The sequence below is a fragment of the Schistocerca piceifrons genome, chromosome 1, assembly GCF_021461385.2.
Source record: "Schistocerca piceifrons isolate TAMUIC-IGC-003096 chromosome 1, iqSchPice1.1, whole genome shotgun sequence".
NCBI classification, from domain to species: Eukaryota; Metazoa; Arthropoda; class Insecta; order Orthoptera; family Acrididae; genus Schistocerca; species Schistocerca piceifrons.
Window position 1 is genome coordinate 1,247,712,146 of NC_060138.1, and position 13,541 is coordinate 1,247,725,686.

Sequence of the window (13,541 nt, forward strand, 5' to 3'; positions counted from 1 at the left end):
GATCTACGTTACTGTAAAACAAACAAAAGTGGACATAACAGTCCAACTTATTGTATAAAAGCAACACAGCTTCTGTTTTAATCAGACCTATAAATTCACTTCCCACATATTATAAAACATACTCTGATAGTGAATGGAGACCTTCAGTGATAAAATTTCATCGTCATCTTGAAGCCACATTCCGTCATGTTTCCTGTTTGTCATCATCAGGCGAAGAGGATTATGTAGCTCGACTGATAATGCGAGAATGTTCGTCATAAAAACAGCGCATGTCTCGGAATTGTATCGTTGTAACCAATTGGCTTTAGCTGAACTGTGAGATTTCTAGCTGCTTTCTAGCAGATAGTTTATTGAACGAGTGAGAGACGTTTGCTTTGCGTGTTCTGTTTTATCCAGTGTGTGCTCTTATGTAGATCTCCAACAGAAATATGTGTTTGACAACAAATACGACAGGGCTGGAGCCAGTAAAATTTGAACTCCCCCGTTACAGCGGGGTCTCAAAGGCTGTGCTTCGGAGTATTCCGCTAAAAGGGTCGGATAGAGACGTATTCCCTGGCGTCACGGAACAGAACATCTGGCTTTCGGTAACGGAAACCAAAGAGAAAATGCAAGGAAGAAGCAGAGGCCCTCTGATGTCCAAGTCGTTCTTCCTAACAAAGGAAAATTCTGACGAATGGATGGTTTCTTCTGTTCGGTTTCTGAAACGTGAAGACAGATATATCTTACGAACAGAAGACAATTAAAAATCAAATGCACAGGAACAGACCACTCGTTACTTACTGCTTACCTTTTACACAGAAAAAAGTGGATAAATTTAAACTGTTGATACAAACATTAATACTACAATTTTTATAATGGCAAATAAGTAAAAACATCACTATAATGGTGTCACATCAGTGAGCAGGCTATTTCTTTTTTCGCCTGACATTAAAATCAATCGATAAATTCTATTTTTCATAAGGAGCAACGACTTTGGCAATCATCATCTGCGTTCTTACCCTTCTTTTATTTGCATATATTTGCAGTTTTCAATAAATATTTAAATACAAATTTATACCCGGGTAACAATACTACCCCACGCTCACTATTACTAATTAAGAACGTAACAGAACTTACAGTGTTGGCTGTCACCAAAGAAATACTTTAACATGTATATTTTGTACGCTTCTAATTTCTATGTAGAATAAAGTAAGATGTTGTTGTTGTGATCTTCAGTCCTGAGATTAGTTTGATGCAGCTCTCCATGCTACTCTATCCTGTGCAAGCTCCTTCATCTCCCAGTACGTACTGCAACCTACATCCTTCTGAATCTGCTTAGTGTATTCATCTCTTGGTCTCCCTCTACGATTTTTACCCTCCACGCTGCCCTCCAATGCTAAATTTGTGATCCCTTGATGCCTCAGGACATGTCCTACCAACCGATCTCTTCTTCTAGTCAAGTTGTGCCACAAACTTCTCTTCTCCTCAATCCTATTCAATACCTCCTCATTAGTTACGTGATCTACCCACCTAATCTTCAACATTCTTCTGTAGCACCACATTTCGAAAGCTTCTATTCTTTTCTTGTCCAAACTATTTATTGTCCATGTTTCACTTCCATACATGATTACACTCCATACAAATACTTTCAGAAACGACTTCCTGACACTTAAATCAATACTCGATGATAACAAATTTATCTTCTTCAGAAACGATTTCCTTGCCATTGCCAGTCTACATTTTATATCCTCTCTACTTCCACCATCATCAGCAAAACTCCTTTACTACTTTAAGTGTCTCATTTCCTAATCTAATTCCCTCAGCATCAAACGACTTAATTCGACTACATTCCATTATCCTCGTTTTGCTTTTGTTGATGTTCATCTTATACCCTCTTTTGAAGACACTGTCCATTCCGTTCAACCGCTCTTCCAAGTCCTGTGCTGTCTCTGAAAGAATTACAATGTCATCGGCGAACCTCAAAGTTTTTATTTCTTCTCCATGGATTTTAATACCTACTCCGAACTTTTCTTTTGTTTCCTTTACTGCTTGCTCAATATACAGATTTAATAACATTGGGGAGAGGCTACAACCCTGTCTCACTCCCTTCCCAACCACTGCTTCCCTTTCATGCTTCTCGACTCTTATAACTGCCATCTGGTTTCTGTACAAATTGTAAATAGCCTTTCGCTCCCTGTATTTTACCCCTGCCACCTTCAGAATTTGAAAGAGAGTATTTCAGTCAACATTGTCAAAAGCTTTCTCTAAGTCTACAAATGCTAGAAACGTAGGTTTGCCTTTCCTTAATCTTTCTTCTAACATAAGTCGTAAGGCCAGTATTGCCTCACGTGTTCCAACATTTCTACGGAATCCAAACTGATCTTCCCCGAGGTCGACTTCTACCAGTTTCTCCATTCGTCTGTAAAGAATTCGCGTTAGTATTTTGCAGCTGTGACTTATTAAACTGATAGTTCAGTAATTTTCACATCTGTAAACACCTGCTTTCTTTGGGATTGGAATTATTATATTCTTCTTGAAGTCTGAGAGTATTTCGCCTGTCTCGTACACCTTGCTCACCAGATGGTAGAGTTTTGTCAGGACTGGCTCTCCCAAGGCCGTCAGTAGTTCTAATGGAATGTTGTCTACTCACGGGGCCTTGTTTCGACTCAGGTCTTTCAGTGCTTTGTCAAGCTATTCACGCAGTATGGTATCTCCTGTTTCATCTCCATCTATATCCTCTTCCATTTCCATAACATTGTCCTCAAGTACATTGCCCTTGTATAGACCCTCTATATACTCCTTCAACCTTTCTGCTTTCCCCTCTTTGCTTAGAACTGGGTTTCCATCTGAGCTCTTGATATTCATACAAGTGGCTCTCTTTTCTCCAAAGGTCTCTTTAATTTTCCTTTAGGCAGTATCTATCTTACCCCTAGTGAGATAAGCCTCTACATCGTTACGTTTGTCCTCTAGCCATGCCTGCTTAGCCATTTTGCACTTCCTGTCGATCTCATTTTTGAGACATTTGTATTGTAAGATAATGAGTTAATATAAAAAGAAGTCATCAGAGGTTATAAACACATGAATGAATACTTTATCATCCTGAAAAAAGACTCCTAGTCGCAAGTACGTCACAGTTTCAAAATGTAATCCTTGTAAACAGTCAGCAGCCAGATGAAGCACTAACTTACAAAGCGCAGTGTATTTTTAAAAGGGTTGTGAAAGGACCAATAAAATGCCACAATTAAATAATTCTGCTAATTTTAATAACAAAATATTTTATGCAAAACCGGAAAGTACATATATTTCAGGATTTATCAGTCATATAATGAAGTAACATGATGTCAGAGCCAGTAAAATTCTTCTGCGTTTGGGATCGCATGGTCAACTATAAAATTCCGACGTTTCGGCGACTATTGCAAGACGCCTTCCTCAGGGTATATTTATAACAATTGCTAGCCGTAAGCGCCGAAACGTCGTTGAAACATGACATTTACTGTGTGTTTGCATCTCTCTCTACATATTGTAGCGTGTAGTGTAATTGCGTGAGTTGTGTTGTACAATTTCAGCAAGATTACAATAAAACTACTTACTTATTATTAATGTAACACGAAATTTTATTTAATCACTGCTTTTCATGGGTACTTTATTAAAGAAATTGCCATCTGGGAACGTGTAGCAACGTTGTTTGTCAAGCAATGTAAATGTCACTAAGTTCGTTCACAAGAGTAATCATTTATAACTAACAAACAAGCTAAATGTATGATAAGTAATCTGAACTAAACAAGAGTAATGATTTTTAATAATTTTGGTGCTGTTGTTTGAAAGTCTCTTCGCTAGTTGCTGATCGTTTATCAAAATTAACGTTACTGTTATCTCGAGGTGGAAACATTTTTCTTTAAGCAAAATGAACAGTTTTGTCAAAAAATACCGCACGTACACAACAATAATATATTTTCCTGTCGAAATATTTTATAAAAGTTGTTGCGAAATTACGACTTCATACATCAGAAGATAAGAATTTGTCTCACGTAAGATGCTGTTTGCATTCATAGAAGTTCGATATGTTCACAGTATAACTGGAATTCATTAGCTCAGAGTGGGGTCCTCGGCGACTAATACAGAATTGTTATTGTAGTTATAATCAACAACATTTAAGTCTGTATCGAAAATCACTTTAAAACTGCCGCTGCACTATTTCACTAAGATGGCGGCTAACATAAGACAATCACTTATAGATTCTGCTTCAGGCTGTATTTTACTCGTAATAAATAATATGTTTTAAATCTTTTCTCACCTTCACTATACGCATAAACATTTGAAAATATTTCTCAGTGTTTCATGACATATTAAAACTCACTGTTTATCAATAAACTGCGCTGTAGATCAATAGCGCTAAAGGCTGCGCTCTTTGGTAGCTGAGCAGAAAACTTAACACTTATATAGGACGAGAATTACAATGAAATAAAACTCCAAACAAAGAAGATTCATCTCAGTAACATATAAACTCTATTGTCAAATATCAGTTAGCACAGTTTTCTTATTGACTTTTGTGTTACGAGACATCAATCACATCCTATCAGTACAATAGTTCGAACAAGAAGGATTTTTCAACAAAAACAATAGATAACAATTGTTGTGACTTGGCAAGACAGCCACGTCACTATGAGAGGAAGCCGAAAGGCACGCGCTTAAGCTCACGCAGGCTGGCGCGAGGTCTGGAACAGTTAAGGGAATTAATAGTAGCAAATAAAGTACGTAGTTGATATAATACTTAACTTTAATCCATAAGTGGTGTACATCGCTCTTGTTTATATATGTTTTATAATCTCAATATCAAATGCTATGGCGCCTTGCTAGGTCGTAGCAAATGACGTAGCTGAAGGCTATGCTAACTATCGTCTCAGCAAACGAGAGCGTATCGGTCAGTGTAGCTTCGCTAGCAAAGTCGGCTGTACAACTGGGGCGAGTGCTAGTAAGTCTCTCTAGACCTGCCGTGTGGCGGCGCTCGGTCTGCAATCACTGACAGTAGTGACACGCGGGTCCGACGTATACTACCGGACCGCGGCCGATTTAAAGGCTACCACCCAGCAAGTGTGGTGTCTGGCGGTGACACCACAACAACAGATTGAAATTTTCATTGTCTTCTTACATGGGTATTTTCTGAGATATAATTTTTTTTAAAAAAATATTAAGTTATATAGTTGAAAATAATTATTTATTATTTTATTAACGATGTGGTCCCTTTTATAAGTATCACGAGAATACGATGAAAGTTTAGTCACATTCCAGACACGTGAATATTATATTGAATAAAATGTGGGCATGGAAATTACAATATGTAACATTTTTCTCAGTGTTGTTCACGAGTATTGTATCGTATTGGATGACAATATTCAGTTAAAGTCTCATCACTGTGTTGTAAGCTGAAAACCGGTTCTCGGTTCATCACCAGCCCGCAAGTGTCACTGGATACGAATACGGAGGGGCATGTGGTCAGCACATCACTTCTATGGGCGTATGTCAGTTAACGAGATTGGAGCCACAGCTTGTTAATTACGTAGCTCCTCAGTTTGCCTACTAGGGCTGGGTGCACCCAGTTTGCCAACAACGCTCGGAAGACCGGATGTTCACCCACTCAAGTTCTGTCCCGGACTCACAGCGCTTAGCTTCGGCGATCTAGCGGTAACCGGTGTTATCACTGCGGCAAGGCATTGGCTTCTTGCCAAATATGCCTAAAATTATTACTGGCACCGTCTGTGATGACGGTCACAGGTGCTTCTGGTACTGTCATGAAGATTTGTTGTTAATGTACTCTTTTAATTACGAGGGTGAGTCAAATGAAAACCTGAAATATTTTTTTAAATACTATTTATTGTGCAGAAGTGGTACAAATCTGTGTCAGTTTTTACCATAATCTGCCCCACGTTCGACGCATGTCCCCAAGAGCTTACAAAGTGCATAAATTCCTTTAGAAAAAAATTATTTTGGTAGTCCGCGCAACCACTCATGCACCGCGTGGCGTACCTCTTCATCAGAATGGAACTGCGTCTTTGAGTGGTACAAACATATGGAAATCACTTGGGGCAAGGTCTGGTGAGTATGGTGGATGAGGAAGACACTCATAATGCAGGTCTGTGATTGTTGCAAAAGTCGTACGAGCAGTGTGGGGCCTTGCATTGTCATGTTGCAAAAGGACACCCACCGACAGCAATCCACGTCGCTTTGATTTGATTACAGGCCGCAGATGATTTTTTAGATCTGTATATGATGCACTGGTGACAGTGGTCCCTCTAGGCATATAATGCTCCAAAATGACGCCTTTTTAGTCCCAAAAGAGGATCAGCATAACCTTCCCTGCTGATGGTTCTGTTCGAAACTTCTTTGATTTTGGTGATGAGGAATGGCGCCATTCCTTGCTCGCTCTCTTCGTTTCCGGTTGGTGGAAGTGAACCAAGGTTTCGTCCCCAGTGACGATTATTGCAAGGAAGCCATCACCGTCTCGTTCAAAGCACCGAAGAAGTTCTTCACAAGCATCAACACGTCGTTCTCTCATTTCAGGAGTCAGCTGCCATGGCACCCATCTTCCAGACACTTTGTGAAACTGGAGCACATGATGCACAATCTGGTGTGCTGATCCATGACTAACCTGTAAACATGTTGCAATGTTATTCAGTGTCACTCGGCGATTTTTCTTCACTATGGCTTCAACTGCTGCAATGTTCTGTGGAGTCACAACTCGTTGTGCCTGACCTGGACGAGGAGCACCTTCCACTGAAGTAACAGGATTTGTGAACTTCCTACTCCATTCGTAGACTTGCTGCTGTGACAAACATGCATCACCGTACTGAACCTTCATTCGTCGATGAATTTCAATAGGTTTCACACCTTCACTACGCAAAAACCGAATAACAGAACGCTGTTCTTCCCTGGTGCAAGTCGCAAGTGGGGCGGCCATCTTTATACTGATACTGTGACGGTATGTGTGCATCTGCAATGTGCTGCCACCTACAGGCCATTCTGCATGCTGTTTGTAGCACGCTTACCAACTTACAGGATAACGGCTCGAAATTTCGATTTGTTATTACGAACTTAAGGTTTTCATTTGACTCACCCTCGTATGTTTTAGATTCTAATCTGGTCAGATCTATTAGTACACCAGATTAGCTGTCGGAAAGTTGTGAAATTTTCTGTGTTGACACCCTTCAGTGTTGAAAGGCGAGATTCCTTACCTGATTCTTGCAGCCTGAGAGGGTCTGCGGGCCGTGTTGTATTGATATCTGACCATTATACGAGATTTGTCCAGATCTTAAGTTCCGATCGGTCGCGAAATGGAAACCATAGCGAAAACCAGTAATGTTTTATTTGCAACAGTTAGGTACACCTTCCACCTACTTCTCTAAATAGTCGCCGCTCCAACTTCGAGTGTTATAGTATTGTATATCCTCGTCGTAGAAATCAGCCGCCTGTGCTTTCGGCCAGTTATCTTCACTGGCCTGCAGCTCGTTGTCTGTGGAAAGATTTTGTCTTTGTAGCCAGCGGTTCTTGTGAGCAGAGATGAGACTCAGGCGGAGCCAATTACGGGCTGTATTGTGGGTGATCAAACACTTCTCATAGGAAACGCTGCAGTGTGCGGCCCAGAATTGGCATGAAGAAGGAACTGCTCGACAGTTGTGTTATGTGGGCTGCATGACCAGGCCCTCATACTTGGCGGGTGACCCTATTCCCTACGCATCTTTTCGTGCCCACTGTTCACTCAAAACTGAAATGAGCGACATTACACGATCGACGGTCATACTAGAGACACTGCCCAACACATCTGTGCAAAGCTTTATCGGATTTTCCCTGTGGTTTCCATTTCGCGACTGATCGGAACTTACTTTCTGGATAACGCTCGTATTATAATTAGAACCAAGATTTCAACGCGGAAATGAAGTTCAAAATTGTTATTTAAAAATCTACTCACACAATGTTCATAGCTCGGTTATATCAATATTCTTGGAGACCGCGTCTGTAATTTAGAACCATTATGTTAGTTTGGAGATTTAAATTTGTTTGAACATTATATCCGTTACAAAAATTGTGCTAGCAATAGTTACAAACTTTTAAAAATGTTTCTTAGAATTTGTCTGGTCTCTTAAAGGACCGTGTTAAATTTTGGGGTGTAGTTTAAAACCATTTTGCTAGCTTGGGACGTTAAACGGTTCAAACGTTTTACCTGTTTCTGAAGTTGTGCTAGTCGTTGTTACATTTAACCTTCAAAAATTTTGCTTTAAGTTTGTCATGTTTCTTAAAGCACCGGGTTAAACTTAGAGTCTGTAGTTCTACATCTACATCTACATTTATACTCCGCAAGCCACCCAACAGTGTGTGGCGGAGGGCACTTTACGTGCCACTGTCATTACCTCCCTTTCCTGTTCCAGTCGCGTATGGTTCGCGGGAAGAACGACTGTCTGAAAGCCTCCGTGCGCGCTCTAATCTCTCTAATTTTACATTCGTGATCTCCTCGGGAGGTATAAGTAGGGGGAAGCAATATATTCGATACCTCATCCAGAAACGCACCCTCTCGAAACCTGGTGAGCAAGCTACACCGCGATGCAGAGCGCCTCTCTTGCAGAGTCTGCCACTTGAGTTTATTAAACATCTCCGTAACGCTATCACGGTTACCAAATAACCCTGTGACGAAACACGCCGCTCTTCTTTGGATGGGTTGGTATCATTTTTCTATCGTTATTAAATTTGTTAAACAACTGTGCTCTTCCGAATTCAAAGCATTACGCTCACTGTTTTAAGAACTACTAATTTCTAAAAGATTATTTCACTATGTTGTAATATTGTTGTCTCTTAAAAATTGTTTAATAAATGTGAATCACTTGGTAAATAATGAGTGACGTCATTCCCTGGGGCCTAGCCTTTCCATGAACTGCTGTTATCCTGGGTATCCTGTCCTCACAGCTGTCGTGAAATAACAGGAAAAACCAGGGAAATTAGACATTTTCTAAAGCACATAATATTTCTCTGCGATTGACCGTGCGAAACTTTGTTCAAGCTTGCCATGTCATGTAAAGAGCAGTAACACGAACAATTTGTAACAATGAACTTTAACACAGTCAAAACTGCGTAAATTCCTTTTGGGTATGCCGACTTGGATGGGTGATAATTTTCAGTATAACCATGGACTTGGCTTAAGAGCGCGCGATAGTATTTCGAGTGTCACCCTAGATACCAGTTTCCACTGTATACGAATACAATAACGGATACAAGTCGCAACACCAAGAAGGAGTTGTGTGACATAAACAAAATTTGGTAGGCCTGTTTCTACCTGTGAAAGATAATGTCTATTCAAATTTCGCGCCAGTCGCATAAGAGTGGCGTCATTAACCGTACTTTTTTTTCTTCTTCAGTCATCAGTCTTACGACTTGATTGATGCGGCCCGCCACGAATTCCTCTCCTCTGCCAATTTCTTCATCTCAGAGTAGTGCTTGTAACCTAGGTCCTCAATTATTTGCTGCATGTATTCCAATCTCTGTCGTCTACAGTTTTTGCCCTCTACAGCTCCCTCTAATACCATGGAAGTCATTCCCTCATGTCTTAGCAGATGTCCTATCATCCTGTCCCTTCTCCTTATCAGTGTTTTCCACATATTCCTTTCCTCTCCGATTCTGCGTAGAACCTTCGCATTCCTTACCTTATCAGTCCACCTAATTTTCAACATTCGTCTATAGCACCACATCTCAAATGCTTCGATTCTCTTCTGTTCCGGTTTTCAGACAGTCCATGTTTCACTACTATACGCTGCTGTGCTCCCAAGTACATTCACAGAAATTTCTTGCTACTATGAGAATGCAAATCAGGTTTACTTTAAACACACGCTGTAATGTAGTATTAGTTACTTTTGACAATGGACGTGGTGAGTTGACCCCATTATCAACACCTTACTGAGTTTGAATAGGGTCGTGTTCAAATGGTTCAAATAGCTCTGAGCACTATGGGACTCAACTGCTGAGGTCATTAGTCCCCTATAACTTAGAACTAGTTCAACCTAACTAACCTAAGGACATCACAAACATCCAAGCCCGAGGCAGGATTCCAACCTGCGACTGTAGCGGTCTTGCGGTTCCAGACTGCAGCGCCTTTAACCGCACGGCCACTTCGGCCGGCTAGGGTCGTGTAATAAGCACAAAAGCACTCCGTCATCAGGCCACAAGTGGCCCATCGGGACCATCCGACCACCGTGTCATCCTCAGCTGAGGATGTGGATAAGAGGGGCGCTTAGTCAGCACACCGCTCTCCCGGTCGTTATGATGGTTTTCTTTGACCGGAGCCGCTACTATTCGGTCGAGTAGCTCCTCAATTGTCATCACGCGGCTGAGTGCAACCCCGAAAAATGGCAACAGCGCATGGCGGCCACGATGGTCACCCATCCAAGTGCCGGCCACGCCCGACAGCGCTTAACTTCGGTGATCTAACGGGAACCGGTATGTCCACTGCGGCAAGGCCGTTGCCTCGTGTGATACGGAGTACAAGAAATTACATCTACATCTACATCCATACTCCGCAAGCCACCTGACGGTGTGTGACGGAGGGTACCCTGAGTACCTCTATCGGTTCTCCCTTCTATTCCAGTCTCGTATTGTTCGAGGAAAGAAGGATTGTCTGTATGCTTCTGTGTGGGCTCTAATCTCTCCGATTTTATCCTCATGGTCTCTTCGCGAGATATACGTAGGAGGGGGCAATATACTGCTGGACTCTTCGGTGAAGGTATGTTCTCGAAACTTCAACAAAAGCCCGTACCGAGCTACTGAGCGTCTCTCCTGCAGAGTCTTCCACTGGAGTTTATCTATCATCTCCGTAACGCTTTCGCGATTACTAAATGATCCTGTAACGAAGCGCGCTGCTCTCCTTTGGATCTTCTCTGTCTCTTCTATCAACCCTATCTGGTACGGATCCCACACCGCTGAGCAGTATTCAAGCAGTGGGCGAACAAGTGTACTGTAACCTACTTCCTTTGTTTTCGGACTGCGTATCCTTAGGATTCTTCCAATGAATCTCAGGCTGGCATCTGCTTTACCGACGATCAACTTTATATGATCATTCCATTTTAAATCACTCCTGATGCGTACTCCCAGGTAATTTATGGAATTAACTGCTTCCAGTTGCTGACCTGCTATTTTGTAGCTAAATGATAAGGGATCTATCTTTCTATGTATTCGCAGCACATTACACTTGTCTACATTGAGATTCAATTGCCATTCCCTGCACCATGCGTCAATTCGCTGCAGATCCTCCTGCACTTCAGTACAATTTTCCATTGTACATGTTACTTCTGCGATATTGCAGAAGGACTTGGCAGGACTGTAGCCACTGTACATGACTGCTGGCAGCGGTGGTCAATAGAATATACTGTCGCAAGAACGGGCTCCGGACGGCCACGTGCCTCTACCAAGAGAGCAGATCATCTAGTTCGGGTACGGCTCTGACGCATCGTACTGCATCTGCAGCAGTAATCTGAGCAGCAGTCGACACTACAGTAACGCGACGAACTGTAACAAGTAGGTTACTTCAAGGATAGCTCCGAGCCGGACACCTTGTAGCTTGGATTTCACTGACCCCAATCCACTGCCATTCGTTGGTGATGTCAAGCGAGAGCTCTTTGGAGGGCAGGATGGAGATCTGTTGTGTTTTCTTGTGAAAGCTGGTTCTGCCTCGGTGCAAGTGATGGCCGTGTGTCGATTAGGAGGGGCCAGTTGAGGGCCTGCAGCCGACCAGTCCGAGTGCTGGACACACAGCTGGACTTTGTGGCGCGATTACCTATGACAACAGGGGCGCTCTTGTGGTTATCCCACTCAACGTGAGAGCGTTTCTGTTCGGCAATTTGGTGATTCGACCTGCACTGCCGTCGTTCGTTAAAAGCATTCCAGTAGGTGTCTTACAACAGTGTAACACTAGCCTACATACCGCTGTTGCAACCCAACATACTCTGCAGATTGTCTACCTGTTGCCTTGGCCTGCTCGATCACCACCTCTGTCTCCAAGAGAGAACATATGGGACATCTTCGGACAACAACTCCAGCGGCATTCACAAAAAGCGTTAACCGTAACTGCATTGACCAATCAAGTGCAACAGGCACGGAATTCCATCGCACAAACTGACATCCGGCTCCTGTAAAACACAAAGAATACACGATTGCATCCTTCGTTTCAAAATCCTGGCTGTTATAGCGGTTATTGATGTACCAGCATTTCACATTTGCAATGACGTACCTTGTACTTGCTTTAACATGTGATCTTACAGTCTTACTCACTTAAAAATGTTATCTAGAGCCGGCCGGTGTGGGCGAGCGGTTCTAGGCGCTCCAGTCTGGAACCGCTGGACCACTACGGCCGCAGGTTCGAATCCTGCCTCGGGCATGGATGTGTGTGATGTCTTTAGGTTAGTTAGGTTTAAGTAGTTCTAAGTTCTAGGGGACTGATGACCTCAGATGTTAAGTTCCGTAATGCTCAGAGCCATTTGAACCACCTAAAACAGCGCAGATTTTGCAGAAATGGTGTGTAGTTTTCATAGAATGGATTGGTAGTGAGGGAATCGAATTGTCAGCCAATGAACAGATTTTTATAGTACTTAAAATCTATGTTTTGTGCAAATATATACTTTTTAAATGTAAAAAGCTATCGACTTGAACATATTAAAAGTATGGTAAATTTGAATGTAAGTGGTGCCTGTTGTAGGATTCTAGTGCGAGTCGTTTATGAAGTATCGTATTTTCAACAGATCCCACACCGACAATTGTGCAACACCTGTGGTTGCGTGCACTAAACAACAATGCAAATGCATACACTCCTCACTTTCTGACCAGTAAAGAGGCAACTGACCATCACAGTCTGTGTCCGAAATGACCACCGGCAGAGGCAATACACGCATCCTGTCTGGCAAGGAACGGATGATGCACTCAAATTAGCGGAGACGTCCGAGCGGGAATCATCGGATGTAGCGGGTATGTCCTTTTAGAAAGCTTCTTTCAGCTTCCACCACAGAAAAAAATCTACAGGCTTCAAATCTGGTGGTGGGGCCGGCAAAGATACATGTCCTCTGCGTCTAATCCAACTATTTAGAAACAGTTCTTGAAGACATAGTGTAGTGGTTCGAGTACTACGTGCTGGACAGCCATCATGTTGGTGGCACAGCTTCCTCCTCGTCAGCGGAAGATCGTCTTTTAGCATACGTGGAAGATGGTCTGTTAGGAAGCTGCGATACTTCTGCGCATTCAGTGTTCCATCTGTGAAGAAAAGGCCTACAAGCTTGTGGTTCGCTATCCCACACCAAACGTGTAGACTCCACGGACGCTGACGTCGCACCCGATGAAGTCAATGGGGATTGTCAACAGACCTGTAGTACATGTCTGGGCAGTTTACTAGGTTATGACGTAAATGTGGCTTCATCATTAAAGAAGATACATGTTACATCTGCAATAGCCTGTCTTAATGCCCATATGCAAAAGTTAGAACGATTCTCATAATCGTATCTATGCAGCTCTTGATGGAGGAGAGAGAAGAGACAGGGATG

At 42.3% G+C, this 13,541-nt stretch overlaps 1 pseudogene; it reads right to left on the minus strand.

Annotated features, from left to right (window-relative positions):
- Positions 1–10,365: 10,365 nt before the first annotated feature.
- On the minus strand, positions 10,366–10,483 carry LOC124727960 (annotated as a pseudogene).
- Positions 10,484–13,541: the final 3,058 nt, after the last annotated feature.